We start from the raw sequence: 14,685 nt of genomic DNA, 5'->3' as shown, positions 1-14,685 counted from the left end.
GCGCTTAAATTCATCAGAAATGGATCTGTTAGAAGAACCTAGGATAGGGCTCTTACACATGGTATCAGAGCCTTGGTTCAAAATCTGGTCCTTGAAGCCTACCTACTAGAGATTTTTCAAATCTAGTTGAATCTTTGAAGACCAAGACATTACTAACCTAAAGTTGCAAAGAAACATAAGTCGATCTGCCCTTGGGAGCTATCAGGCTCACAGGACGCCTGTGCTTCAGAACCTGGAATAGCATGCTTGTTAGAGTTTGGAATGTTACTGTTGCCTTCATTATTTTCTGCAGGATTTTGGAGAACCTCAAAACTATCATTATGGGCAGCCAGTTTCTTCCTTTTGCTTCTAATTTTACCTGCAGATGCAATTTGACAAGAACCTTGTAACGATGATTTAATTCCTGTAGATGTGGACAACATCAACTGCTCAGACATTTCCTTTGAATCGAATTGTCTAGATGAAAGATCACCACTCTTTACCTGGTCTAAACTACCACTCTTGTCTGCATTGTATTCAGTCTTAACTGTCTCAATTTCACCGTGTACACAATGCAAATTACTGTCCAAATTAACCTTACAATCTTGGGAAACATGCCCATCAGTGCCCACGTGTGTCTCAGCCATCTGTGTTTTTTTTTCATTTTGAAACCTCCCTGTTCAAGATAATCCCCCTCTACTTTACAAGTGACTCTATTCTTAAACAAACTCGGTTTTGAAATCTTTCCTGCCGTCACATGCAAGTTTGTCTCTATATCCAGATTTCTCTTTGACAAAACAGAAATATCCTCAAAAGAAGTCATCCCAACAGAGGCTCCGCAAAAAGGCCTCTGGCTTTGGATCTGGTAAACTAGAAAAATGCGTGGGGTCCTCCAGAACAGTGTCTAAGATTCTGTCCTCGAAAATTTGAACCTTCATTTTACTATCAATGACTGCTTCTTCCATTTGCATTTTTCTTTTCCTAGACAAACTTTTATCTACAGCCAACTTTACTGTAATTTTGGGCTCAATACGTAGCTGCTTATCATAGATTTCTTTTGTGCATATTTTGGACTTAGATTTACTGTCTAAATCTGTTGTTGATTTCCTAAGACAACCTCAAGATCCACTGATTTCACTGCGTCCTATATGATTACTTAAGAAAGCAGGTTGCTGTGAAATGCTTTGACCTACTAAATATGGGTGAACTTGGTTAACCATCCAAACCCTCCCACACCACTTTCCTGCAACTGTTATTTTCTTTTGTTTGCTTGCTTTCTTTTTAGAATCCCCAGCGCCCATTCGGACATAGGAGGAACGTGAGTTCTAAGTTGCCACTTAAGATTTGAAATATTTGAACCACCAAAAGCACTAGAAGAAGAATCATTGTGAAAGGATTCACTACAAAATAGTGCATCCAAAACTTTATTGTACGACATTTGCTTACTATAAATGGGTGATCTGCTAAGTTTTACACTGTATCACAAAATCACACCAAGTTGTGTAGTCCAGTCTCTGTCCAATTCTGCATCATCTTGTTCCTCAATAACCACTTGAATCATTTCCAGATCATCTTCTGCTGCATTTCTAAGTGGAGTCTCTTTCCATGAGTAATCAACACCAATTTCTTTTGCAAGAAATCTTGCTCTCTTTTCTATTTTTGGATAGTTTGCATGGCATAGAATTAGCAAATGTGCACGTCCCAGAGCTTGCAGTTGCTCCTCTACCTAAAGAGCATGTTCCAGGCAAAATACATTCTGTCTCATGAAGCCTTTGCAAGGTTTCCATAGTAAAGATGTGCTTCCCTTCCCTGCTGATGTAACATGAATATTTGTTTGAAAACCATGTCCTGCCCCAGACCGTATCATATTGCCCTCCGATGTTTTAGAAGTCTGTTTATTATGATGAACATCTATATGTGAAGAATTAGTCATGACAGGCATAGAAACAATGTCTGAATTTTCTCTAATGTTCTCATCCACATCATTTTCTAAAGGGACTTTCTTGGCTGCATGTTGGTCATAACTAGATGGCTTTTCATAATAGCTTGTAGAGAGATCTCCACCACTTTTTTTTTCAAAAACAGAGCACACCTCAGGACACCCAGTGATGCATTTAGATACCGTGCCAAAATCTAATATAGAAATATTTCTTTCTACTGTGGAAACTGTCAAGTTCTTGGACTCCTTTACAGAGGAAAATGTTACACTGGGAATGCCTTCATCAGTCCCAGAAATATCTTCAACAGTCACTCCAAATTCAATTTTTCCATCACCAGACTGATTACTGGGTAATGGTTCACTCCCAGGAGTCTCTTTGACTGAATTCTTACAGAGTGGAGTTAGAATTGACCGCTCTATCAAGTTACTGGATTCTGGTGAAAATAATTCATGGCCAATGACATGGTGACCCTCATGAATGTCTGTTACAAATTCAGAAAAGATACCCTTCTTTTTGGAGAAAGGCTCGAAGACAGCGGAGACCCTTTCTTGAAACTTGTACTCTGCTTCATAATGTCACAAAAAGAATCATTATGCCCAACATGTTCAGTTGATACCTTATCTGAAGAAAAATGCACCCTTGTTACAATTTCTTTGTCAGTCCCTTCCACAGAAATTTTACTAGCTGAACTAGGTGAAGAGAGGTGAGAGTTTTCTTTTAGAATACCACTCTTTGAATGATAGTTCCCAACCAAAGGCACAATTTCAGCAATGTCAACATTATCTAATGCAACATCTTGTTCTTCATGAGCAGGGTGGCATTTACCATTTTTGACAATATCATTTAGTTCATCAGAGTCTGATGCATCATTGTAAGTGGCTGCCATAAGATCTAGTGTCGATAGCACTTTTACTGAAGGAATAGGGACTGAAATACATTAGCCACAGATCTGTTCATGAATTTTTTTGAACTTTGAGAAGCCTCATTTTGATTGTCAATGTTGGAGAAATAATTAGGGTATTTGTGGAGCAATTCTTTGTTCAACGTCGCATCCCTAACAATCCATCTATTATTATGAGCTGCATGAGAACTTGTGCTTCTATGAGATAAACTAGCAGATGAAGAAAATTGAGAGCTTGAATGATTCTGGAAATCATACTCTCCTTTGCTATTCATAACATTTTCAGAACAAGAAACTGCACCATTACCTTCAGCCATGGGTTCCAATATTGCCTTGCATTTCTCCAGCGATTTTCACTGCAAATTTTCAAAGCCGGTGCATATTTGAGCTTTAGCTGAGTTGAATTATTTGTGACATTGAATATGGGCCTTTGAATTGCTAAAACATTATCCATTTCTGTAACTTTGTTGACTGATCTGCAGCAAATTCAGACCTATTGTACTGAATTTTTCTTTTGCTAAAATCTCCTTTACCATCTTTGGTTGAGGGTTCTAAACTTGTGCTCTGGTTGGCAGTAAATGCAACTCCAAAAGAGGCAACATCTTGTCTTGTACAACCTACAGCAAATACTCCATAATGTTCATCAACAAATTTATAATCGGAAGGCAAGAGATTTTTTGCAGCTTCCTTAGAAAGCTATATTATTGACATACATGGGAAGCCCAAAACTCCACAAGCAACACATGCCAACGTGCCTGAATCAAGATGCATGGAATCATCAATGGGGAGTCACTATCCAGAGACTGGCCTCCCCTAAGATTTTCCTCGAAACAAACCTCTGTAAACCTATCACTACTGATGTCAGGATGTTTTCACTGTTGGCAATGGTCACCTAAAAAAAAAAAAATTGCCACTTCTGATTGGATCAGATACAAACTTCTCATTTATCTCTAGGATATTTGGTGCACATAGACTTTTTACCCACCATTATACTGCCATTTGTTGAAGAGTTAATTGGAAATGCTTCTAAGCAGCTTCCTCCAAATGCAGAACCACATTTTGCATGAGTTATAGTGGAAAACATTGACAATTACTTGAAATATGAGCAGAATCCCAGAGAACTGCATAGCAAGTGGATTCCTTTTCAAGGAGAACTAAAAGCAGGCGATTATTATCAATCATATAATTTACAAAATGTTGCTTGACAACTATTTCCCCTTCACCTCTCTTCTTGTCTTTTAACCTGGAACTTCGAGGCTCATTGGATAAGCTTGCAGGTATCCTTGAAGGGAAAGACAGAGCAATCATATACAACAACTGCTGATGAGACATCATAGGAAGATAGTTCATGGCAGCCCTGCGAATAGCAGCTTCTTTAGCCACCTTAAGCCAAGATGGAGTTGCAAAATTGGCTGCCTCTCCACAATTAAAACCATGGCTAAATCCTAAATGATATGCCCTTGGAAAGGTGACAACAAATTCCCCTGGATTCTGCACCAACCTACAACAAGGAATCCCTGCTTGAAGCAGTAGTTCTGGGGACATCAGAGTTGTCTTCTCACCCAAAATTGCAAACGCAGCTGACCAATTCAAGAGGACTAGTATGCTCCCCATAACCCTGAACACGTATAACTTCCTCTAATGATAATGCTGCATCTCCTGAAATAACATACCAGGTCTTAGGAGAGCCCATGTGTAAGTAGTTTAAGCTGTGCAGTTCATGGTCCTCGACATGCCAAGCAAACCAATTGAACAACATACCAATGTAAACCATAGGACAAGTTACCCCAGGTACCTCATTAGGCATGTTATAGATCAAAGAACCAGGTGAGCGTGCAACAATTCTCATATTCCAAGCACTATTTGAGAGTTTCCATCCAGCACCCCCTTCCCTTTTTAATTTAATTACTCAACATCACGTTAGAAATGACATTAAATAATTAAATTAATTGATCCCGTTCTTCCGACTATAACATATAGGAATCATATAGGCTACTCAACACTGCACATAGTGCTTTAGGCTTTATTTTTCTTGTCTAATTACACACATAAACTGGGCACTAATCAACACACTTAGACAAATATGGTTCAATTTTAAAGTTTCATGGTGGAAATGTCATGTTAATTTTCTGATTTCAAGCTCATCACACTAGAGATAGATTTCCTTTACTCAATATGGATGCTCAGAAATCTGGTCACTCTAGTTTCATTATTTAGCTTATCTTGTTAAATGGAGAGTCTCACCAAGAAACCACACATTCACGATACATATCTCTTGTGATATTTTCCTATAAATCAAATGGTGCACTAATTGTGGAACTCATATCAAGAAATTTAATTTTCTTCTCTTGTGCATCATATTCTTTGATGGGGTTTTTTTTTTCCATCTTTTACTGTTAGTCACGTTAATAATGAATCTGAAACTTGTGGTAACCCTTACTAATGTTCATTGTTCATGGTGATGCACCAACTCTGGAAAATACTTAATTGAATCCTAAATGCAATTTATCCTTTGTTGGTACTGTTTATGGATGATGATTAAAGAGTTGAAACTGATTTGAAATGGTTTGCTACTTGAAGTTTTTTCCATTAAAGCCATGCCACAGATTTTGAATGCATTTGCAAGGGTATGACATATTTTGTGAACTTACACAATTCCCCACTGTGGATCGATAATTTGTTCAAGTGCTAATACCGATACATGCTAAGTGATTCAAATAAATTTTCAAACTTCATAAGCAAGTGGATGTTGGCACAGTCTTTTTATTTTCTAGACAACACAACGTTCGATTAGAATTCATTATGAAAATCAGATCTCTACATTGAGGCGTTTACAACAGCAATTTCACATAACACTTAGCACTATACCAGCTCGATTCAATTCTACGAAGATAACTTGTCTCTCTGGCATAACACTAATGGTTGTGGGCATTTTAAAACATGTTTGATTTTCTCATTCACGGATGGATGACTCTTGATTTGCCAATTGATATATTTTGTTGTCATAACAAATTTCATAATCTCATTGCATTAAGATGTATTCTTATACACGCTCATTCTAAGTTTCCTTGCATTGGTAATTTTTTTCACTTTACGTTTTGACAGCATTGCAAGACTCATGCGACTCCCAGCATTTACATTCTGAACATTCATCTAAATGTAACATTCAACTCTTGGGCATTTCATTTCACAATGTGCACTTCACAAGGCCAAAGCACTGGGAATGTTTGGTTTGAGATTTATCAAAATCTGCTCTCGTTTCTACTTCAATGTATCCTTTCTGGGCATATTGGACTAGCAATGTGGAGCTCTTTGTGAGCATGGTTCTAATACCTTCCTTCTCCCTGAAAACAAATTGGAGCTTCATCTTTTACTAAGTTGCTTAACTGACGTCAACCTGAGCTAAGCTTTCACCTTATACCAAAACAATTAGTCTTTGGTTGACACAAGGGATTCCCCACTAGGTTAGGGTTCCTTATTCTAAAGAATGGAGATGACAGTGGGTGATTTACTTGATAATACTCTCAGGTTCTCTCCAAAAAAGGTAAGGATTTTTCCTTGTATGGAAAGATTGAGGAATAACATGGCCCACAATGCATGCAAATACATCCCTGTAACGTCAAAATAGACAATGAAAACAAGTTCATTACAGCAAATAGTAAGCAAAGTAGACAATGGAATGAACTCTTATGCAAGCAGAGAGAGTTCTGTAATATGGAACTTTGGCATAGCTTCTTTCCTCATGATTTGTAGATCTGTAACTGAATTGTCTCCAGTTAAACCTAAAAGCATGTTTCTAAATTAGACGGAATTCGTCTAATCACAAGGTATATTATCATCTTTAAAGATATAATAAAAGATAGTCGTCTCTTAACCCTGAGGGTTAGCTCAATTAGCTTGACTTGACATGCTGAAGCCATAATGGCCAAGTAAGTCAGAAGGCCAAATCCACCTGCATTCATTGTGCGGTGTTAAGTTTACATGTTGTCCACCAACAATATTTACCCGGTTGTCATTCACGAGGAAGCGCCTGGAGGATCTCCCAAGGGGATTTTCCAAGGAAAAGAAAAATGATGTTACTCTCTTGTCTATTGAAGCTAATGAGACTGTTATTGTTCAGATGACAGAAACATGACCAACACAAGCATCGGGGGTTATATTTATTTATGTTTTCCCCTGTGACGTGCTCGCTAAACTAAACAGAACATTTTAGGTTTGCAGAAACTTTGCAATTAGATGAAATACCTTCCGTATCAATGTCAAGGTTTATTTATGAATTCAAATTGGTAAGGATTAGTGATGGAATAGAGGGTTGTCTCAATGATCCGAGATAAGGCGAAAATGAAAGAAACAACTTCAATTACTTAATCCAAAGTAAAGGAAGGCACCGCCATTATATACTCTATTACTTCCAACAAGATAACCTTCCCCATTTTTATGAATATGTGGATCTCTTCAAGATGTACAAAGAAGAGGTTGAGAGACCAACATTTGCCAATCCAAGTGAATAAGACAATAACCATGCTAATACAAATGACAATGTATGAATATCCCATCTTTATAATGTGGTAATGAGATCAACAATCTTTCATTGCTTGGACATGCAACCCAAGTTCATTAATTGTATAGTTAAGTCTGCCACATCACAATGATTAAATTTGGCCGAAGGATGTGTCACTTGAACGTTTTGAACAAACCCTGTCATTGTCTCAGAATTTTGATTGAAGAATGAGGTGAACTATATTTTACATTGAAAATTTCAGTTTTGTTCCCACTAATCTGTACCTGAGGTCTTTGTTTTGATGCCAACCTCAATGTCTATTAAATATATGGATGGTGTGAAAAATATTTGCACTGAAAATTGCAGTTTTTGAGCCAGTAATTTATACCCAAATTGTTTCCCAATCTAAAGAATGTAGTCAGTTCTATTTGACATATGAGGGTGGATTTTAATTCTGACAATATTAGATTATCATTATTCTTATTAAAAATAAAGTAGATTTTCCATTCAGATAGTAGGATTATCTTTCAGATAGTATATTTGTCATTCTTCATAGAGGAAGTCATAATAACAAATCTCGAGTTTAAGAAGTAAACAACTATGAAGCATGGGAATTCAGATTAGGATGTGTTGAAATACCCTATATGTCACGTTAATGATTTTTCTATGGGTGGTGGAATCTTCTAGTGAAAAAATAGATTGAAAACCATGGACATGTGTAAAGCTTATTGTGATAATTGTTTTTAATGATCTTAAATGAAATGAGAAGATCAATTCGTAGAGAAATTGGGATTTAGAATGGGAGCTTATTTAGTCAATGAAAGACCAATGAAAATATTAGAATACATTTTTACCCTTATTCTAGTGTTGAATAAAAATGTCGTGAAAAATAATGTGTCTCTAGTTTTGGATAAAAGGACCCCCAACTTTCTTTGCAACTTTTGTGGTCATTGGCCACTTGTGAAAGGAATAGGCATCTTTAAAAATGCGGTGCCATTTAGAAGGGAAATACTAATAGCAACAGGGCAAAGGCAATTATTCCATTCATTTATTTATTTCTCATTTGTCTGGTCATATTGTCAGCTGCAATATATATATCATGAAATTGTTTTGGTACTAGTAAATAATGATTAAATATATAATAAATTTGAACCTTTGACATTTAGAGGACATTTCTCTCAATAAGTATGAAAATCATGTTGGAAACAGTTTTGAAGTTTGGAGTCTTTTATTTTTAAGTTAACTAATTGGTTTGGAAGATGAAAAACCAGCAACTTGGAAGAGTGGGACTTTTATATTCACTGAGGTATTAAAGAAATTATATGCTTGAAACTTATACTAGCGCCTTCTAGTGGAATTGATTGTGCATTAATCTGTTTCTTGCCTATATTTCATTTTTGGTACCACCTTATAGCATAACCGGGTTCAAATGTTATTTTCCATGGTGGACAGTTGAATCTGTTTCAACTCTAATTGTTATCACGGGGTTTCACAAGGTTGTCGCATGAGTATCTATGATGCCCATTTTGACATAGATAGCTACCTATACTAAGGCTCTATTTTGCAGTTCCATGTTATTATTTCTTAACATTACGTAATATTGATGCATTTGGTTAGACACGTGAAACTACTGATAGATTTGATATTGATGAAGGAAATGGTTGATGTATGGCCTAAATGTATGACTTACTTAGTGATGATTTATCTAGTACATGACTTATCAAAGCTATTATTGTTTCATGTATGGCTTAAGTGGATATGATTTATCTAATAAATGACGTAGTGAAATTTTGATTGTTTCCAGTATGAACCACAAAATTGACACGTGGATACTAGACTTAATAATGTGATGATTATACGTCTTGTGGTTATATAAATGCATGAATGAGAGCTAACCTGCAGGGGGAAAGAACTATATGATAGCCGAGAGCTACTCTTCCATTGAGGGAAGGTCGAGACACCTCATGGGGAAGGTATAATGCACATTGTTCTATTACATTTGATATCTACTTGATATGCACTCTTATGACACAAGTAAAATGCAAATGACAAGTGGCAAGATGACCTGACTAGATTATTCGATGACAAGTCCAACCAGCTCTGTAGTGTGGTCCATATTAGGGTATTGACCCTAGTTCTATAGGAGGGGTGGAGGCATTTCCCACCGTGTATCCTCTGAAACCTGGAATTGTGGAAGGGCAGTGGTGGACACGCTCCCCTCGACGTGTGATGACAATCACCAGTTGCTTGCTGGGGAAGTTAGGCCGATGTATTCGGTGCTTCCACCATGTCGGTTTTATCAGTGGTTAGTATGGCCGTTGCCACTGATAAAGCAGCAGAGGACGGATAGGGTGGGAACGAAAGTAGGTCAGGATGGATGGGAGGATATAGATCAGTTGGAAACTCTTGATGGGAAGTAGTGTCATTGACTGACTTATCAAATTTTATTACTATAACTCTCTTTGGTTTGCTATGCTTTCAAACTCCTTGCATATTTTCATTCTAACTTCGGGACGAAGTTTTCTGAAGGAGGGTTGTATGTAATGCCCCACTTAAATCTTATCCTGCAAATTTTTTTAATGTTTACATTATCTAAAAATATTGAGAAATATTGGTCTACTATAAAATTCATGATTTTTATTATTCAAATTCCCAACTTACCTTCTCAAATTGAATCTTAGGTAGGATATGGTCTCCTTCCATTATTTCAAATAATATATGTATTCATTTCACATTCCCCAATGTACCCTCACATTTACTTGGGAGAAGACATGGTCCTCTCCAACTCATTATCAATATATATATTCATTTCACATTCTCCAATGTACTTTCAGATTTACTTGGGAGGAGACATGGTCCTCTCCATTTAATTACATCTCACATTCCCCAATGTACCCTCACATTTTCTTGGGAGAAGACATAGTCCTCTCCAACTCATTATCAATATATATATTCATTTCACATTCCCCAATGTACTTTCAGATTTACTTGGGAGGAGACATGGTCCTCTCTCATTAATTTCCCAATTTTATATTCATATCACATTTCCAAATGTACTCCCAACTTTACTTGGGAGAAGAGAAGTCAATTGTAAGGATGGATGAGAAGTTAATGACATTAATGAGAGGTGGTTGAGATGGAGAAGAGAGGGAGGGTATAAAAAGGGAACGGGGAAAGGAGAAGGGAGGAGGTTGGGGTCTTGCTTATGATTGTGGGGTTGGTTGTGATTTGAGGACTTGTTGTGTTTTTGGAGACCTTAGGAACCTGTGGAGGTTTCTTGGGTTGTTGAGAGGAGGGAAATATTGTTATATGGTCTGGATCATTCATCTTGGACACACACATTACATCTGGTTGGGCTTGGGCTCGGAGGGCTAGGGAGCTTATGGAGGTTTCCTGGACTAGGGATTATTTCCTAGTTGACTGGGAGGTAAATGCAGTTGGGTCAGTCAAGAGGAGCGTTCAGCAGGAGCAGTAGCTCAAATGCATCTCCACCAGCCACCGGTACAGGTATTCTTTTATAGATTACTCAGGTAAATTTATTAAAATGAAATGTTCTCCATAAGTTATAAGGATTAGAATGTAAATGGTAAAATTTTATTTGTTTAAAAGTCTTGTAAGAAAGTAAAATATTGCCTCTTATTGCGCTTAAATTCATCAGAAATGGATCTGTTAGAAGACCCTAGGATAGGGCTCTTACACAACATCCACCTAGATCAGGTTTTTATCAAATTTCTTTCCCTTGGAAAAAATATTGTGTGCATGTGTGTTATTTCTCATTGCATGTTTATGATTGATGTTCTAAATTTTAAATTGAATTCCACAGAGAAGTAAAGTAGGTTCGTGTCTTGTGTAAAAATTCATGAGCAGTTGCAAATCTACACCATAATTTATACATAAAGTATTTACATATTTTACATCCTCCAAATCGAAAGCAGGAGGTTTTCAACTCCTCCCTAAAAACAAGAAAAGGAGATATCAATCCATAAACATGTATAAAAATTACAAAATTTGATCCTGAGAGTGACCATGTGAAAACAGACAAAACAAAAATGATGGACATAACTAATCCTAACAGGGATTGCTACATTCTGGTAAATCGAGTAAGACTATTTTTTGTCAAGCGAAAACCAAAGGTTTTGTCATGTAGATACAATAATAACCAGTACTATCCATGAATATGGACCTATGGAATTTGTTAACAAAACATGCATTGTAGCTTGAACAAAAGAAAAATGAACATAGAGAAATATAGTTCCTTGTGTGAAAAAGTCCTTAAGCTGCTACTGGAGCTTTGATTATGTCCCTACCAAGTTGGTGGATAAACTTAAACCCTTAGCCATTTATTTGTTCAATTATAGCCTAGAGATCATTTTCCATATGGAGACCTTCTTTGAACATGAGGTCTGCAATATGGTTTCTTTCCATGTAAATATGTGAGCATGAAAAATAAATGAATATGTCAATGATTCACTTAATCTCCTCTAGAATAGGAAATAAGAGGATGTTCCTGCAAGCAATAGTACTATTAATTCATATAGTTAGCATAGGGTCACTAATGAGAATTTTTGTGCATCCTTTTTCAAGAGCAAACAAAATCAATAATTTGCATGCCAGGAGTTTCGCTTGATTATTTGTCCCGAAGCCCAAACCCATTTTGACTTTGAAACTATGATCTAGTGAAAGGAATAAGATAAACCCTCCACCACTGAACTGGCCATTGTTAATAGAGGAATTATCAAAGTAAGCCAATGACTTTGAGTTGTCAATCCATTAAGGAAATATCACTCCAGAAACAACACTACCTTTCTCCCAAGGGCAATGACTAAGGATAGCAAGAACCTCATCTGCAATGCGCATAGGGACCAAGATCTTATCCTGGAAGGTGACCTTGTTCCTAGCCAACCATACCCCCAACAAACAATGAGGGGCAAAGCTTTGAATGGTTGACATATGGGATTAGCACACCATGATAGCCAAGCAAATTCCAGGTATCTCCCTTCCCAAGGAAAGAGTGACACAAGGTAGTTTTGCATACATGTTTAAAGAAGGGACATGCCATGGAAAATTGCATAACACATTCGCCATTATTTTGACATAATGAGCACCGACCCAACTCAATCATGAACATTTTTTGGAGAACGTCCCATGTGGGAAATTTCTTCATCATAAGACACCACATGAACAATTTTTTTTCTAAGTAATATTGTTCTATTGATATGGTACAAAAAAGTTACAGAGAGGCTTGATTTCAAAGTTGTTGAACATCAATCAGCACCAAAAATCTGTTTGTTTTGGACTGCCCCAACATAGGGGAAACCAGTCCATTGAACTATAAATACTGCCCCAACATAGGGGAAACCAGCCCATTGAACCAGAAAGAAAACCACTCCTGGGTAAACATCGTTTTCCAAAAAGACTGAGAGAGAAAACAAGCATGTCTAGAATCAAAAAGAAAAAACAGGAGTCCTAAAAACACTGCCCAGATTTAGACATATCCACCTGGCAGAAAACAACACTAACAGGTTGCCACGCGTCAATTCGGAGGATCCTCCAGGGCTGGTTCCTCCTCGATTCTACACGCAAATTGATACCAGTCATCATCCGCGTCAGACACGCCACATCCCTGAGTTGGTGGAGCCTCCTCAGTGCCACCTGTGCCCATCTGCGTTTCAGAAGTGTCGTTCGGTTTGCTTCCCGAAGCCTTTGTGCCACTATGCTTGCCGCTCTTAGTTGAAGGACCGCCAGCTATATCCTTGCCATGCAGAGTTGCTCTGCCTTCGTTTTGTGGCCTGTTGCCAGGAATGTTGATTCCTCAGCTACCTGAAGCCTCCATGCTCTGCTTGCCCTTGAGTCCAGTCGGAGGAGCTTGCGGCTCAGATTCTTCCACAAAGGAAATTGTTATAGTCGCAATGATTATAGGGCAATTTAAGGTGCTTCTGAAATGGAACTGGGTGCTGTGAGGAGCAGGGTAAGGCAGAAGAGGGAAATCCGCAGTGCGGACTGCTACGTCTCTCCCTTCAACGACTTGATTTCTATCACGACCCCTGCCACTTCTGGTATTTGGGTAGCGGCTGAGAGGATTGAGCATATCTGTGGAGGAGTCAGGGGAATCAGTGGCTGAGCTGGTCGAAGCCGGCGTGCGAATGAAGCCTCCATGGGTTCCGTCGTGCCTACTGCACATTCTGTGCCTAATGCGAGCCATAGAAGAATTATGAGTTATGTTGGCAGCAGAGGAATTGGAAGAATTTCGACGCGAAGAGTGAGCAGGAGAGGTCTGGGCCTGGTCTAAAATGCAGTGTCTAGAGTGAGAGAAATGAAAGCCATTGCCAAGATCCAGGCAAGGAAGTATCCAACATCGACTGCCGGTCACGGTGCGCATGCAAGGTTCAGCAGTTTGCAGAGGGAAAACGCCTTGAAGCAATGGAGGAATTGCCTGTCGATCTGCAGGAGCCATGGGTATGAGGGAGATGAATGTATCTCGGCTTACGGGATCATTTATTGCCTTCTGCAATGTGTTATGAATTCCCTTGAGGTTGGTGCGGGGGATGAAGCTGGTAGCCATATGGCTTTCCTGTCCGCCGGCCGGCCATCTAATCGCATTAATTACTAGCATTGACACCCGCATCTGGGTGCGTTTCTTCCTCATTTGCCCTTTTCTTTTGCACCGGATCATTGTAATCTTGCAGTTGTGGAGTGGTAGCTATAGTGTTAAGTGTTCCCACATGAAGAATCTTTCCACTATCAATTCCGATGTTAGCTAAGAAATATACTACTTTGTTACCATTCCGATGAATGTGCTTGATGGTAACTGCTCTGTGAGTTAATAGCCATTGTTCAATCTGCTCCAACCGTTCCACCAATCTGCAATTGCTACCGACTTTGTGAGATGGGGTTCCCTGTAATATCTGATTTACCATGTTGATAAGAATCTGAGAGTCCCCTTCAATTATAAGTGGGAAGAGACCATGGCTCTGAGCAAGGAGAAGTCCTTGCCATAACCCTTCTAATTCAGCTGAATTATTTGTATCCCAACCAATTGAACCCATAAAATTTTGGAGAACATTGCCCTTGTGATTTCTAAAGATTCCCCAAAATCCTGCTTTACCCGGGTAACCTTTAGATGCTCCGTCAAAGTTGAGTTGAACCATGTGTGGTGGAGGGGGAGTCCATCTGTTAGGTGTCGCTCCTAGAGGAGGAGTTTTACCTTGGTGAGCCTACTTGTGGTGCCACTGGAGGTTCCAATTTACCCATATATTTTGTTCCTGAGGAGTGGAGAGGAAATCATCGTCAAGCCATGTTTCGAGCAGCAAGGTTTCTCGAAGGTTTTGATATATGTTATTTCATAGAACTTCTATAGGAGAGGA

General features: G+C 38.4%; 1 pseudogene; it reads right to left on the bottom strand.

Annotated features, from left to right (window-relative positions):
• Positions 1–3,808: 3,808 nt before the first annotated feature.
• On the bottom strand, positions 3,809–12,983 carry LOC149237785 (putative lysine-specific demethylase SE14; annotated as a pseudogene).
• Between the last annotated feature and the right edge of the window lie 1,702 nt (positions 12,984–14,685).

This window comes from Pinus tabuliformis, chromosome 8 (assembly GCF_031772625.1).
Source record: "Pinus tabuliformis cultivar Carrire ecotype Pingquan chromosome 8, CPIR1, whole genome shotgun sequence".
Lineage (NCBI taxonomy): Eukaryota > Viridiplantae > Streptophyta > Pinopsida > Pinales > Pinaceae > Pinus > Pinus tabuliformis.
This window is presented reverse-complemented; position numbering and strand designations above follow the sequence as displayed.